This window comes from Panthera leo, chromosome B4 (genome assembly GCF_018350215.1).
Source record: "Panthera leo isolate Ple1 chromosome B4, P.leo_Ple1_pat1.1, whole genome shotgun sequence".
NCBI classification, from domain to species: domain Eukaryota; kingdom Metazoa; phylum Chordata; class Mammalia; order Carnivora; family Felidae; genus Panthera; species Panthera leo.
In genome coordinates this window covers 35,911,545-35,927,849 of record NC_056685.1, presented here as the reverse complement: position 1 = coordinate 35,927,849, position 16,305 = coordinate 35,911,545, and the positions used below count along the sequence as shown (strand labels likewise).

General features: G+C 37.6%; 1 protein-coding gene and 1 pseudogene across 9 annotated transcripts in view; one reads left to right on the top strand and one right to left on the bottom strand.

Annotated features, from left to right (window-relative positions):
- Positions 1–16,305, top strand: part of ERC1 (ELKS/RAB6-interacting/CAST family member 1) — a 509,468-nt gene that overhangs the window by 437,286 nt on the left and 55,877 nt on the right. The window lies entirely within an intron of this gene.
- On the bottom strand, positions 6,204–6,554 carry LOC122224084 (annotated as a pseudogene).

Sequence of the window (16,305 nt, the reverse complement as noted above, 5' to 3'; positions counted from 1 at the left end):
TTCTAATGGTTATTGCTTTCTAGTTTCTAAGAAACTTTTGCCTAACACATAAGAGCTAAAATATTCTGGTTTTTTTTTCCTTTTTCCAGACACTTTATCATTTTGTGTCTACATTTAGTTCTGTAATCCACCTCTAAGTTTGATATATTTTGGTAAGGTAAGGGGTCAAGTTTCTTTTTTTTCCCCAAATGCATATCCAGTTGTTCTTAAATACTATTCTTTCTCTATAGAATTCCTGTGCACCTTTGTAAAAAAATCAAAGATGTAAATATGTGTCTATGTTTGTGCCTCTTCTGTTTTATATTACCACGCTGCCTTAATTGCTTGCTATAGTTTCATAATATGTTAAAATCAGGTAGTGTAAGTCTTTCAAATTGTTAATCTTTTTTTTTTAAGTTTATTTATTCATTTTGAGAGAGCACAAGTGGAGAAGGGGCAGAGAGAGAGAGGAAGAGAGAGAATCTCAAGCAGGCTCCACACTGTCAGGGCAGAGTCCAATGCAGGGCTTGAACTCACAAACCATGAGGTCATGACCTGAGCCAAAATCAAGAGTTGGACACTTAACCGACTGAGTCACCCAGGTGCCACATCAAATTGTTAGTTTTTATTAAAGTTGTTATAGTTATTTCAGGTTGTTTGCATTTTCATATAGATTTTAATCTGTCAGTTTCTATGACAAATCATGCAGGGAGGGTGGAGGGTATTTAGATTGCATTGATTCTGTAAACTAGTTTGGGGATAGTTGACATTTTAACACTATTAAGTCTTTCAAACCATGAACATAGTATAGTTCTCCATTTAATTAGATCTTCTTTAACTTGTATCTACAATGTTTTATTTCAGTTGTTTGCTGCAAATATATAAAAATACAGTTGTTGTTTTTTATATTGAAATACCTTACAGTTTTGCTTACCTCACTTATCCTGGCAGTTTTATTATTATTTAGTTTAAAATATTTTCTCTTCTTCCTACAGATTTGCAAAAGTGTCTAATTGCAAATTGGGTCATATTTTTATTGATTTCCAGGTGAATCTCATTGTGATCAGAGAATATACTTTGTATTATTTTAATATTCTATATTTTCTGAGGCTTTCATTTTCTGTCCCAGAATACAGTCCATGTTGATGAATATACATGTGCTCCTGAAAGGAATGGTATTCTTTAGTTATTGCATATAGTGTTTTATAAATATCAGTTAGGTCCAGGTGGTTGATAAAATCGCTCACAAATTGCATGACTTTACCAAAAACTTATGAGATGGAGATGTCTATTAGTTGCTGAGAAAGAAATATTAAATATTCAAGTATAATTGGAATTTTTGTATTTGTCCTTTGAATTCTTCGATTTTTGCTTCATACATTTTGACATTGTTATTATTTGCATACCCATTTATGATTGTACTCTTATTAAACATTCTTCTTGTCATTATGAAATATCCTTATTTCTAATAATACCCTTTGTCTTTAAATTATTAGTCTTAAATCAACAGGGAGCAATGTAAAGTGACAGTAGAGTTCACTTAAGTGTTGTCTGGCAAATTAACAGGCATTCAATGAATACTTCTTGAATATTGACTTTCTCCAGCTTTAGTTTTTCTCAAGATTGCTTTTCTTCTTTTCTTTAATGTTTATTTATTTACTTTAGAGAGAGAGAGGGTCAGAAAGGGAAGGAGACAGAGAATCCCAAGCAGGCTCCTGTCTGTTGGCACAGAGCCCAGCATGGGGCTAGAATTTACGAACTGAACCGTGAGATCATGACCTGAGCCAAAATCAAGAGTCGGATGCTTAACTGACTGAGCCACCTGGGCACCCCTCTCAAGATTACTTTTAGATAGGGGCACCTGGGTGGCTCAGTCAGTTAAGCGTCTGACTTCAGCTCAGGTCATGATCTCACGGTCCATGAGTTCGAGCCCTGCATCAGGCTCTATGCTGACAGCTCAGAGCCTGGAGCTAGCTTTGGATTCTGTGTCTCCCTCTCTCTCTGCCCCTCCTCTACTCATGCTCTGCCTCTCAAAAATGAATAAATGTTAAAAAAAAAAAAAAAAGATTACTTTTAGATAATTCATGACCTTTTATGGGTCCTTAGAAATTTTAAGATTATTTATTCTATTTCTGTGAAAAATGTCATTGGTATTTAAATAAGGATTGCATTGAATCCATAGATTAGATTGCTTTGTGTAGTTTGGACATTTTAATAATATCAGTTCTTCCCGTCCTTGAGCATGGAATATCTTTCCATTTATTTGTGTCTTTGATTTCTTTCATTAATGACTTACAGTATTCAATATACAGGTCTTTTACCTTCTTGGTTAAATTTATTCCTAGGTATGTTATTCTTTTTTTTTTTTAACATTTATTTTTGAGAGAGCACAAGTGGGGGAGGGGCAGACACACACACACACACACACACACACACACACACACACAGAATCCAAAGCAGGCTCCAGGCTCTGAGTTGTCAGCGCAGGGCCCGACACAGGGCTTGAACCCACGAACTGTGAGATCATGACCTGAGCCAAAGTTGGATGCTTAACCAACTGAGCCACCTAGGCGCCCCTCTTTTTGATGTAATTGTAGACAAGATTGTTTTCTTAATTTCTCTTTCTGATAGTTTATTATTAGTGTATAGAAACACAACAGTTTTTTGCGTATTGATTTTGTATCCTACAACTTTACAGAATTCATATATTCTAACAATTTTTTGGCACAGTCTTTAGAGTGTTCTATACATAATATGTCATCTGCAAATAGTAACAGTTTTACATCTTCCTTTTTGATTTGGTTGGCTTTTATATCTTTTTCTTGCCTAATTGCTTTGGATAGGACTTCCAATACTAAAAAAAATGTAAAAATAGACATTCATTTTTTTTTTTTAATGTTTGTTTATTTTTGAGAGAGAGCGAGTGTGTGTGCAAGCTAGGAAGAGGCAGAGAGAGAGGGAGACAGAGGATCCGAAGCAGGCTCTGTGCTGACAACACAGAGCCCAACACAGGGCTCGAGCTCATGAACTGTGAGATCATGACCTGAGCTGAAGCCGGGCGCTTAACCCACTGAGCCACCCAGGAGCCCTGGTAAAAATAAACATTCTTGTTTTGTCCTGATCTTTCAGGAAGCGCTCTCAGCTTTTTGTTACTGAATATGTTAACTGTGGACTTGTCATATATGACCTTTATTATGTTGATGTGTGTTCCCTCTATACCCACTTAGTTGAGAGTTTTTATCACAAATGGATGTTTAATATGGTCAAATGCTTTTTCTGCCTCTATTGAGATGACTATCATCATTTTATCCTTCATTTTGTTAACGGTGTATTGCATTGACTAACTTGCAGGCGTTGAAGTATCCTTGTACCCCTGGAATAAATCCCACTGGATCCAAGATGTGATCCTTTTAATGTATTGTTGAATTCAGTTTGCTAATATTTTCTTGAGGTTTGTGTGTGTGTGTATGTGTCTATGTTCATCAGAGATATTGGCTTATAATTATTTTCTTTCTTGTGGCATTTCTGTTTTCTTCTAGTTTTGGTATCAGGGTAATACTGGCCTCATAAAATGAGTTTTCAAGAGTTTCCCTTCCTCTGTTTTTTGGAAGAGTTTGAGAAGAATTGCTGTTAATTCTTTAAATATTTGGTAGAATGCACCAGTGAAACCATCTGGTCCCAGGCTTTTCTGTTTGGGGAGATTTTTGATGACTGATTCAATCTCCTTACTCAATATTGGTCTGTTTAGATTTTCTATTTCTTCATTATTCAAACTTGATAGGTTGTACGTTTATAGGAATGTATCCTTTTCTTCTAGGTTATCCAATTTGTTGGCATATAATTGTTCCTAGTAGTCTCTTATGAGCCTTTGTATTTCTGTGGTATCAGTTGTAACATCTCCTCCTTTATTTCTGATTTTATTTATTTAAATCCTCTCTCTTTTCTTCCTTGGAGAGTCTAGCTATTGTTTGTCAATTCAAAACACCAGCTCTTAGTTTCATTGATCTTTTCTATTGTCTTTTTGGTTTCTATTTCCTTTACCTCTACTCTGATCTTCAGCATTTCCTCCTTCTATTAACTTTGGCCTTTATTTGTCCTTTTTCTAGCCCCTTGAGGTATAAAGTTAGATTGTTTATTGAGACTTTTCTTGTCTTTTGAGGCAGGCATTTATCACTATGAACTTCCCTCTTAGATTGGTTTTAACATTTTAAAGAGAAATAAAGTAAACATTGAAGTAGTCCCCTGTGATTTTCTTTACTGGCCATCTGCTGAAAGATTATGTCATGAGAAGAGCTGATGATATATATACTTCACAGGTCAACAGTAACTCACTAACCCATAGCCAGAGAAAATACCAGAATGGCTTGGGACCTCAAGAAGCTTTTATTTGAATCTTTAAAACCTAAGAAACTTTTCTTTTCTTTTCTTTCTGTTGAATTGGTTGTTAATCTCTTTTTAGCTTTGGAATAGCACTTTTCTGCTTAGACTAGAGGAAAATTAAGATTTTTTGCTGTCAGGAATTATTTCTTTCAAAGTGGTATTTCTCTTCTATAAAAGGGTACACGTATATAATTTTGTTAAGGCACTTATACTGAATTGTGTTTAATAGTTGGGAGTGAGAGTACTTTTTGGTATGTGATTTTGCTACTTCTCCTGTGGGGATAGTAATATTTTCCTGCAAGAGTGGATGCTTCCGCTTCTACTTCCTGCTGTCCTCTTTCCCCCAAACTTATAAGAGCCCTTGATAAACAGAGCGGAGAAACAAGCATTGTATACCAGTGTTCTCACCAGCCTCACCAGATCCTGACTCTTTTATTCAACTAAGAGAGGTGCCAGTCATCTATACCTGCTCAGCCTTATCTCACAGCAAAGATTGAAACAAAAAGAATTCGTCACAAAAATAATCACTCCTCTGTGAACAAAGGTTCACATCATTCCTCCTTGATGTGTTTTGGCCTTTCCAGAATAACTGTGGGACAGTGTTGATCTGTTTATATGACTTGGACAGAGCTGTTAGGTTTTTAGTACAACCTTTCAACTGCCAAAGTTGTTTTTCTCTGACAGACTGACTGTTAGGATCAACTATCATTTTTCTGGCCCTTAGATATTAAATTCCTCAAACTTCAAATATGTCTTTTCTGTTTCACATTAATTATCCAAGAAAAATGTAGACAGCTGTTTGTATAATTAAAAAAACATTAAATGAAGGTCAGATATTTTAAGTAATTCATTAACCTCTTAGATCCTTAGTTTATTCATCTCTAAAATGAGTGTGATGATAACTGTCCTATTTCTCTTAAGGCAGTGTAGTGAGTGTGAAAGTTGTTTATAAGTCCATAAGCTGCTATGCAAATAGTAGGTGCACAGCCAGCATTCACTTCAGATAGCTTTTGTGTGGTATTTGAAGTGTAACACAGGCAGTTTTCATTTTTAGTTTTAGAACATTTTTTATAGATACATCAAAGGAATGCTGATGGGAAAAGGATATAGTTGTTTGACACCAAATCTCTGTATTTTAAACACCAACTTTCTGTATTTTTAGGGTTAGTCAACATTTTCTGAAGTCACTGTGCTTTGTGATAGCCTGCAGATACTCTCAGAATTCTAGAACCTTTGCTCTAGACTACAGTTTTTGCCAAATTCAGACTACAACTATGTTACACGCTTTGTGGACTGTAATAGTTGATATAGTAAGATAAAGTAATGCAGGGGCACCTGGGTGGCTCAGTCGGTTAAGCGGCCGACCTCGGCTCAGGTCATGATCTCGCGGTCCGTGAGTTCGAGCCCCGCGTCGGGCTCTGTGCTGACAGCTCAGAGCCTGGAGCCTGTTTCAGATTCTGTGTCTCCCTCTCTCTGACCCTCCCCCGTTCATGCTCTGTCTCTCTCTGTCTCAAAAATAAATAAACGTTAAAAAAAAATTTTTTTTTAATAAAGTAATGCATGCTAGCTACAATATGAAAACTCTATCAACATTATCATAAAAATAGAATACTGCTTTTATTTACTAACTGTAATCATTCCCCAGTTTTTTCACTGTTTTGTGTACCTTTGTACTTCTAAATTCAGCTTACCATTCTTTCTTCCTTCATGATTTAGAATGATTTGTGACTGAACCAGATTTTATCTTCAATGTTTTTCTTTTTCTTTCGTATTTTTAAAGTATGATTTCCATTTTATTTGTTTTCCAGAGGATAGCTTTTCTTCAGACTTAAAAACTCACCTCCTTACATTGGCTTTGGCAGAGGTGATAGGGTAGCACCTGCAGATCTAAATCCCATTGGGGGGTGTTTGGTCCTTCTGGGCTTCACAAAAGTCATACCCTACTACCTTGCTACAAATGGCACAACTCCTGCAGTAATGTAGTTTCACTTAGAGCTTGAGAAGCATAAAGGTGTGAAAGACCCTTGCTTCAGAAATGTCCTGATAGCTATAGCCTCTGCTGTGTTTCAAACCATGAACGTTTTAATGGCCTAGTCCTTGGGCACACATCAGGCACAGCGGGTGCAATGAACAAGCTGCACATAACGTTGGCGGCCCTTTTCTTCATGATAATTGTTTCTTCTTTCCGTGGTCATCTTGGAAGCAAGCACCCAAGAGCTCCGCTTTTTCTCATGAAAACATTTTTCTGCTGTAGAGGTATTATAACTGTTGGGATTCCTTCAAGATGGCTGCCTCTGCTCTCCTTCTAAAAGCCCACTAGGGTATTTAGGCCCCCAGGAGCCACAACACACTGGTACTCCTGGTGCATTTATGCATCTTCTTCCCGATTAGGATTTCTCTGATAACTGGTCACCAACCTAGAAGTATCTCAGAACTGCCCCCCCTCCCTGGCCTTTCACTTTTTTTTTTTTTTTCCCTTAAAGCCTAGACAGAGTCTTCCAGAACTGGATGACCATGAAGATAAATAGAGGCATGCCCAAGCCCATTTCCCCATTCCAGCAGCAGACAGCAAAGGAATAGGTCTCACTGTATCTCCTAGATTTATATATACTCTCTTCTCTCTACTTGTCAGAATGCACACTTCTGTGCATAAATGACTGTGTGGGGACTTTCTTTGTGTGAGAACTAGGAGTCTTAAGGAAGGCAGATTGAGAAAAATTGGATTTGTAGTCAACACTAATCACTTAGCTTCGAAAGGGAAAGAATTACCCATAATCCCACCACTCTGATGCAATCTCAGTTAACATTCTGTTGTCTCATAGTCCAGTGTTAATTGTTTTTCTTAGGTATTTTCTTAGGTACTTCTTTCTTAGGTATTGTCATAACTGTGATACATGCACATTAGTGCACTTAAAAATTTCTACTTTCTGGGGCGCCTGGGTGGCTCAGTTGGTTAAGTGTCTGACTTTGGCTCAGGTCATGATCTTACGGTTTGTGAGTTCGAGCCCTGCGTGGGGCTCTGTACTGACAGCTCAGAGTCTGGAGCCTGTTTCAGATTCTATGTCTCCTTCTCTCTCTGCCACTCCCCTGCTCACACTCTGTCTCTCAAAAATAAATAAATGAAAAAAAAAATTTTTTTAATTAAAAAAAGAAAAAATTTTCTACCTTCTTAAAAATGTACTATTATGGGGCGCCTGGGTGGCTCAGTCGGTTAAGCGTCCGACTTCGGCTCAGGTCATGATCTTGCGGTCCGTGGGTTTGAGCCCCGCATCGGGCTCTGTGCTGACAGCTCAGAGCCTGGAGCCTGTTTCAGATTCTGTGTCTCCCTCTTTCTTTGACCCTCCCCTGTTCATGCTCTCTCTCTGTCTCAAAAATAAATAAACGTTAAAAAAAAATTTTTTTTTAAATGTACTATTATATCCCACCTATGAAACTGACAAAATATTTTTTCTTTTGTGTCCTTTATAAGGCAGTTATATTATTTTTATGGCCTTTTACCTTGGTGGTAAAGGGTGTTTGTCTTTAGACCTATTTGAATGCTGCTCATTAGCTATGTAATTTCCCACAAATCACTTAACCTCTTCCCTAAGTGTTCCTCATTTGTTAAATGGCAATAACAAAACCTGCAGCAAAGGCTATTGTGCAGATTAAATATAATAAGGTATTTAGTGCACTTAACCCTTTGCCTGGCATGTAGGAAGTGCTAAATAAATGACAGTAGCAAAGACATTCTTAGTGTCTGTGATACAACCCTGGAATATTTATGAGATCCATTGATGCTACTATTTATTTTATAGATTTTTCCTGCCTCCTAATAGAGTAACATTACTTTTTTTTTTAATTTTTTTTTTAACGTTTATTTATTTTTGAGACAGAGAGAGACAGCATGAACAGGGGAGGAGCAGAGAGAGAGGGAGACACAGAATCTGAAACAGGCTCCAGGCTCTGAGCTGTCAGCACAGAGCCCGATGCGGGGCTCGAACTCATGGACCGTGAGATCATGACCTGAGCCGAAGTCGGGAGCTTAACCGACCAAGCCACCCAGGCGCCCCTAGAGTAACATTACTTTAATTGCACAGATAACCCACAATCCTAGTAATTATTTTTTCCTGCAGCAAAAGAAATTAATCTTCTTTTCTGAATCTCTAATTGAATTGTTAAAGTTTGCCAGTAGTGCCTGAGCAACAATATAGGTACCTCTCCAAGGCCTCAAGGCATGGGATGTTAGCCATACATATTAAGTCAGACCTGATTACCTTTAAGGAGCACCCCATGATGGCAGGTGACTTTTTCTTCTGGAGTTTTCTGACCTGAAGGTGATTTTCAGGCAATAGTAAGAAGTAGAAACCACCACCTCTATACTGGAGTCTAAATTAATTCTGGACACACTTGACAATTACGTAAGTTCCACAGAGGCAAAGACCTCTTAGACTACATGAGAAAGTTGTAAGTAATTTGGGAGAGAAACCTTTCTCTTGATGTATTCTTAAGACATCATTTATACTGTTCCATAGGTACATCCTGCATTTTTATAGTTTCTGCTGAATGATTTAAGGTGACATTGTCCTGTGACTCATGTGATTTATTTCTTAGACTCAGAACTACGGTATTTTAAATGTTTCTGGAACATATGCTCTCAGATCCTTTTAAAAAGTTGTTTCTAAGTGTTTTATTTATTTTTTTGAGAAAGACAGAATGCAAGTGGGGGGAGGGGCAGAGCACGGGGGAGACACAGAACCCAAAGCAGGCTCTAGGCTCCAAGCTGTCAGCACAGAGCCTGATGTGGGGCTCAAACCCACAAACCGCAAGATCATGACCTAAGCCAAAGTTGGACGCTTAACCGACTGAGCCACATGGGTGCCCCACCATTGGTCCTTATCTTAATGATTATGAGCATTTGACTAATGGGGAAGAGCTGTCTTTGTCCTGTTTGAGGTGCAGTTTGTGATTGAGACATTCTTCCTGGACAATAAAAATACCCTTACACTTTGTGCAAAATAAAAGTTTTCACATGTCAGTTGATTTTCACAGTCATCTGAAAATGTGGAGACCCTGCAGAGCTCAGTATATATTTATCAAATGAAAAAGCTGGTGAGTTTTTACCATAAAGGGAAGTTGCATATAATTTATTTAAATTTTTATGCATTAGTACCAGATATTTTTAATCTTTTAAATTCTTCTGTACCTTAACAGGTTATTTATCCTATAATCTGACCCTATTCATGTGTATCAGTTTCCCAGACTGATCTAGCTCCAGTCAGTATCTAGTGCACATTCTAGAATATACCATTAAGTTCACCATGCACACCCACCAGTTACCATATGATAGGACCCCCTTTTAATAGTTTTGGAAGACAGGCTTAGCAGTTGCCTATTATATCACATTTTTATTTTGTAGAGTTATGTTTTGGAGGACATGATTTGAATCACATTTTATCTGAACTATTAAACAACAATCTTGTTACAATAGGGTTCTACAGTATTCCTTTCATTAACTTGTCCTCAGCTTCTCACTAATTTGTTATTTTCTATACATTCTCTCTGTCTTTAGGATTACTATCTGTTTTGGGTTAAAGGAATATTTTCTGAAATACAAAAATGCATCATCAACCAAAACAAAAGAGTTATTCTCCATTGATGTGTCTTCCTCCTTCTTCCTGATCCGAAGATGACGAGGCTAAAGTTTCCAGCTGGATTTGGCAGTTAGCATTTCTGGGATAAATTAAATGAGCACACTTGATTGAGGTGTAGCTGGACTGTATCACTGTCTTCCTATTATCCTGGGAGATCAAAGCAGAGCACAAAATGGGGCTTAGTCTTTAAAATATTTGAAACAGATGGCTGGTTCTTTTTGGTGAAAATTCAGGTTTTAAGGCAAACCACTTGTTAGCAAGACTTCATTTCTTTTCAGTGAAAGATAGTCAACATTGAATATGTACCACTCTTTCTTCCTCAATTTCAAAACTAGAATTACAAACTTTTTGTATGAGGAGGGATTTGGCAAACCTAGAAAGCACTTGGACTGTCTGCGTTCCTTTTCATGTGAATATAAAATAAGTTATTCAAATTTTGCTTTTGTCATTTTGGATATTAAGTGAAAACATCTTAAATGTTTAAATTTTCATAGTGATTTTGTTGGTGGGTCACTATTTAGAATCTAACATTCATATTGTTATATCCTCCAGAAATTGAATCAGAATGTTTATCCCTCACTTCATGTTTTAATAAGCTGAAAAGCACATTCTCCATACTCCTTTATCATTGACATCTGGGTCCTAAGTTCACATAGAATAATTCCGTAAGTGTGGTTTGAGGTTTTTATTGTTTGGTTTAAAACTGACTGAAATGAGAAAATTAAGTCAAAAATATTTTTTGGGAGTCTACTTCTAATCCAAATACTGCACTGCGTATATGGATTAAAATATATGTTTCAAGACTGTAAAACAAATACTAAACCACATTTTCTCCAACAGAAAAAATTATACAAGGTACAGTAGGAAAACCCAGGCCTCTCCAAGAAACTCAAGGTTTCACAGAGAAGGTGACAGTGAGCTGCCTCTTGAAGGAGCAGTTCTCATTTGCCAAACAGATATAATTTTAGACAAGGAAGCATAAACAGCATAACAAATTTGGTATACTCTTAGTAGTTCACTGTGGATAATGCTTAAGGTGTAATTAATTATTTCTACATAACATATTACCCCCAACTTGTCAGCATAAAAGATAATAAGCCTTTGTTATCTCAGAGGTATCTGTGGGTCAGGAATTCAGGAGCCACTTAGCTGGGTAGTCCTTACTTAGAGTCTCATGGGGTTACAGTCAAGATGTCAGTTGGGACTGCAGTTATCCAAAAGCTTGACTGGGAATGGAGCATTCAATTTCAAGATGGCTCATCTACAGTTCATGTTGGCTGTTGGCAAGAGCCTTCAGTTCCTCCCTGTATGGATCTCTCCATAAGGCTGCTGGAATATCTTTGTGACATGGTGGCCAACTTCAGCCAAAATGGATGATTCTGGAGAAGAGAATAAGGAAGAAGCCACAAATGCCTTCTGTGACCTAGAATCAGAGGGTACATACCAGCACTCTTACCATATTCTGTTTCTTAGAAGCAAGTCACTAAGACCATCCCACATTTAATGGAGCAGAGTATCTCAGGCTCTACTTTTTGAAGAGAGGCATGTCAAAAGAATTTGTGGAGTTATTTTAAAACACCAGAGAGTATCAGGGTAGGAGGAGGGCAAGCCATGAAAGCTGGTGCAGTCAGCAGGTAGATCATGAAGACCTTAGTATGCCATGTAATCTGTACAGGATGGACAGAAAGAGAATACTGGAAACGAGAAGGTCAGTTAAGATTATCTTCTTGGGGCGCCTGGGTGGCGCAGTCGGTTAAGCGTCCGACTTCAGCCAGGTCACGATCTCGCGGTCCGTGAGTTCGAGCCCCGCGTCAGGCTCTGGGCTGATGGCTCGGAGCCTGGAGCCTGTTTCCGATTCTGTGTCTCCCTCTCTCTCTGCCCCTCCCCCGTTCATGCTCTGTCTCTCTCTGTCCCAAAAATAAATAAAAAACGTTGAAAAAAAAAAAATTTTAAGATTATCTTCTTATTTTGTCTTGGAGAGTGATGCTGAAGGCCTGAATAGATGCAAGGATGGAAGAGTTAGTAAAGTGGGAATATATTCATTATCAAGAAACTTTGGTTCTTCTAAGAAATGTCTCCAACCGTTTCCAATCTTCTTTGGGTTAGAAAATAGAGAACATAGTATAAAAGCCCAGTTATGGTTTAGGAAGTTAACTTGCCCACAGGAACTATTCAAATAAAAAGCAGTGAATAAAGCCAAGGGGAGAAGCATCAAGCTGTGATCCACAGCCACTAGCTGAGTAACATAGCTCCTAACCATGTTTACAAGTCAGGTTGCCTCTCCAGGTCTTGAATTTTTCATTTAGAAAGTAGGGCAAGGAGAAGGGGAAAAGATTACCTATATGATCTTTAAAATTCCTCCTATCTTTTAGCTCTGTACTGAAAATGAGTACAAGATGCTGTTTTGGTCCAATTAGTGTTTCACGCTTGTTTAACCTTGAGAATGTTTGACTCTATAGAAATATTTGACCTATTCACAAACATTTAAATCAGGATATACCAGTGTCAAGGAATTTTCACTGAATTTTTGCGGGAGCTGAAACTAAGTTAATTCTATTTAACTTCTTTATCAGTGTTCCATACATGTAATTGAAAATGGCTAACGTTTTCAATATTCTTATTCAATATTCTTATTCTAGTATTTTGCTGAATCATTTTAGTATCCTTTCTTTTGCATTTGCCTATTGCCAAATTCACTTTTCTATTACATCAACGTTTTATTTTATGTTAATATCACTATTGATGCAAATAATATTCATTATGAATTGATTCTTTTATATATATATATATATATATATATATATATATATATTTTTTTTTTTTTTTTTTTTTTTTTTTTTTTTTTTTTGCATCATGATAAGTGTACTCTCTTTATTCCCCATCCCCTATTTTTCTCATCCTCCTACCCCCTCCCCTCTGGTAACCATCAATGTGTTCTCTATAGTTAAGTCTTTGTTTTGGTTTGTCTCTCTCTCTTTTCTTTTCCTTTGCTCATTTGTTTTGTTAAATTCCATATATGAGTGAAATCATATGGTGTTTGCCTTTCTCTGACTGACTTATTTTGCTTAGCATAATACTGTCTAGCTCCATCTAGGTCACTGCGAATGGCAGGATTTCATTCTGTTTTATGGCTGAGTAATAGTCCATTGTATATATATACACCACATCTTCTTTATCCATTCACCTTTCAGACACTTGGGCTGCTTTCACAATTTGGCTATTTTAAATAGTGCTACAATAAACATAAGGGTGCATGTATCCCTTTGAATTAGTGTTTTTGTATTCTTTGGATAAATACCCAGTAATGTGATTACTTGATTGTAGGGTAGTTCTATTTTCAGTTTTTTGAAGAACCTCCGTCTATTTTTCACAGTGGTTACACCAGGCTACATTCCCACCAGCAGTGCATGAAGGTTCCTTTTTCTCCACATCCTCACCAATACTTGCTGTCTCTTGTGTTCTTCATTTTAGCCATTCTGACAGGAGTGAGGTGATGTCTCATTGTAGTTATGAATTGAATTTTTTAATGGTAGTTATTATTTCTTAACTAATCTGTGAGACAGTTATAAGAATTTCCTAATATTATAGTTACCCCACTGTCTGGAATTGATCTATTGTACGGATTGGCAAAGTTTTGGGTAAAGGTTTGTAGATTAAAAGCAACCATAGGTAATATGTAAATAAATGAGCATGACTCACAATCTAATATAACTTTATTTATCGATGCTGAAATTTGATTTGTATGTAATTTCCATATGTCACCCAAATATTCTTCCACTCATTTTTTTCAACCATTTGAAAATGTAAAACCCATTCTTAGAAGATGGATTACAGAAAAACAGGCAGTGGTGTTAAATTTGGTCCACGGACTGTAATTTACCAGCCTCTGGTCTATTGCTGATCCAGCTCTTCTTTGTTTTTCTCATTACTCCGCATCCAGTGGTTGTCTTACCATCCATGGTTGGTGGTGGAGCGAAGCACAGTGATAGGGTTAAAATGTCTTAGGGATCAGAGTGTCAGCTAAAGTTATCAAGAATAACTTGTATTTTACATCTATTCAGATCTATTTTATAGATGATGAAACAGATTCTTGAAAATAGTAATAGTTAAAAAAAATAGTTATAGTTAATAATTATTGAACAAGTTTCCTCTGTGGTAGACACATGGATTATTACAATCACATAAAATACACTGTCCCCAAAGTAGCTTGTCCTTGGTCTCATAGCTAGAATGTTGCAGAGCCTGGAGTTAAACCAGTCTGTCTCCAGAGCCCATGCTTTTAACTACTGCACAGTATTGCTCCATAGTTCTGTACTCCCTCACAGAGTTTTTGGTACAATGCAGACATTTTATAGCCACATAATGTGAGGAATACAAATCTGTCTCTCTGGTGAGGACAGCCTCTGGGTGAAAAAGCCTTTTTTCACCAGTCTTTGAAACTGGATGCCCAGTAATTAACATTACCAGCCAAGGGCCTACATGCTTATGGCTACAGTGTTTGAATGAGTCATGCTTGTGGCCACAGCCAGCCACATTGCCTTCCCTGGCAGTAAAGAATGGAGACTACTGTGTCTGCTTGGATTATAGTGCTATAAAGTATGAGATGCCCTAGCAGCTTTTTCTGGAGAAATATTCAAGTCAATATAAGATTCTTAGTAAGATCATAAGATACAGAAGACCATCTAAGTTACTTTAATTCCATGGCTAATTAGCAAAAATTTCATGAGTGAAGTAACTAACATGAGAGCAGATAAGGCAAGCAGCCAGGCAAACAACTCTGCTTTCCTAGAAGGTACAAGTTGTAATTGCTTCAGGAGACACTGGGATGCAAGCATTCCAGTTTAGAGGAGCCTGGCCCCTGTAATCAAACCGCATATTGTGTGTGTGTGTGTGTGTGTGTGTGCGCACGCACGCATGTGTAACATGTGAACCTGATGCTCTATTGTTGTGCACAAAAAAGTATGATTGTTTAGATGGGCATGTTAATTAAATCAGAGCTGGAAACCTTCAGGTACATAGAACGTACAGCACTGAACTCACAAGATAGTCTGAGACACAAATGTCAGCCTTAGGATGGCTTTGCAGTATTCTTTGAAATGGTACATCTGGGAAATGGTATATGGATGGTGTATTAGATAGATGAATACAGAAGTATACCAGACCAAATGGCGTGAGACTTTATTGTTTAGGTGAAGATGGCAGAGACCTTGCTTCCTGTGGATGATCTAGGGCTTTCTAATTGTTGTCAGCAATAGCATCTCATACAGAAGATTACAGCTGCTGAAGCCTACAAAGCAACTTAGTGTAAAGAATCCCCCAGAATTGAGGGATGCATATATTTGGGCAGATTGCTTGAAGCATGGAGAGAGCTGTTCCTCCTGTTAGTTGCTGTGAAAGTCTATGACACTAAAAGTATACTCCCTGGAAAGAGACCAAGGAAAAGCACTAGTGACATGAACAGATTAACATGGTAAAGAAAAGGTGTGTTCTACATTCTCTTGTTGCTTTTCCTCTTTGGTTGATTTTCAGGGTTGGAGTTTCCACTGCACTTTTTCATTGTTTCCTATTTTCTAAGCCCAATAAAATATTAGGTACTCTGATTATTTTAGAAACATGGTCTCTGTCCTTTGTGTTTCCCACAAAAACTGCTACAGAATTGGATGTGGGTCCATATGTGTGGTAGCTTTATCATGAGTACCAAAAGCTGGAGCTAGAGGCTTGTAGATGAAACAAATTAGGAAGATTCTGTACAAACGTACCTTTTTCCCCCACTGTCAAGTCACTTTATAACTATACTAAGAGCCTCCTTCCTCTGTAATATCGTGTAACTTTACCTTCTTGCAGTCTAGATACACCCCCATTTCTAATTCCTTGGAACTTTCTCCCTTGGTCTGTTGGCACTCCATTCTTTTACTTGCAAGTACTCCGCTGCTCTTCTCTTAGGATCTGTCAGCTCTGTCACAGAGTGTGTTGCTCTTTCCTCTGTTCCTCAGTTTCCAGTGGGACTGCTGCACTCTGCCACTGTACTTCAGAGCTGATCTTCAGTCAGCACTTACTGAACTCTGTACTGGATCAGAGGGAATCTGGGCACATGAATCCTTCTTCCAAAAACTGGGTCATATATACACAAAAAGGCTTGATTTGCCCCAGGTTACTTAATCCTGAATTCCTCTGGCTGTTAACTTATAACAGGATTTCTGGTATTTTGTCATAGTAACTTTTCTATCCTCAAATAATAAAAGCTTTGCTTAAGCATCAACTACTAGTAATAATGTAATGGTGATATCTATCAGAGTTTGTGCTTTGCTAAGCA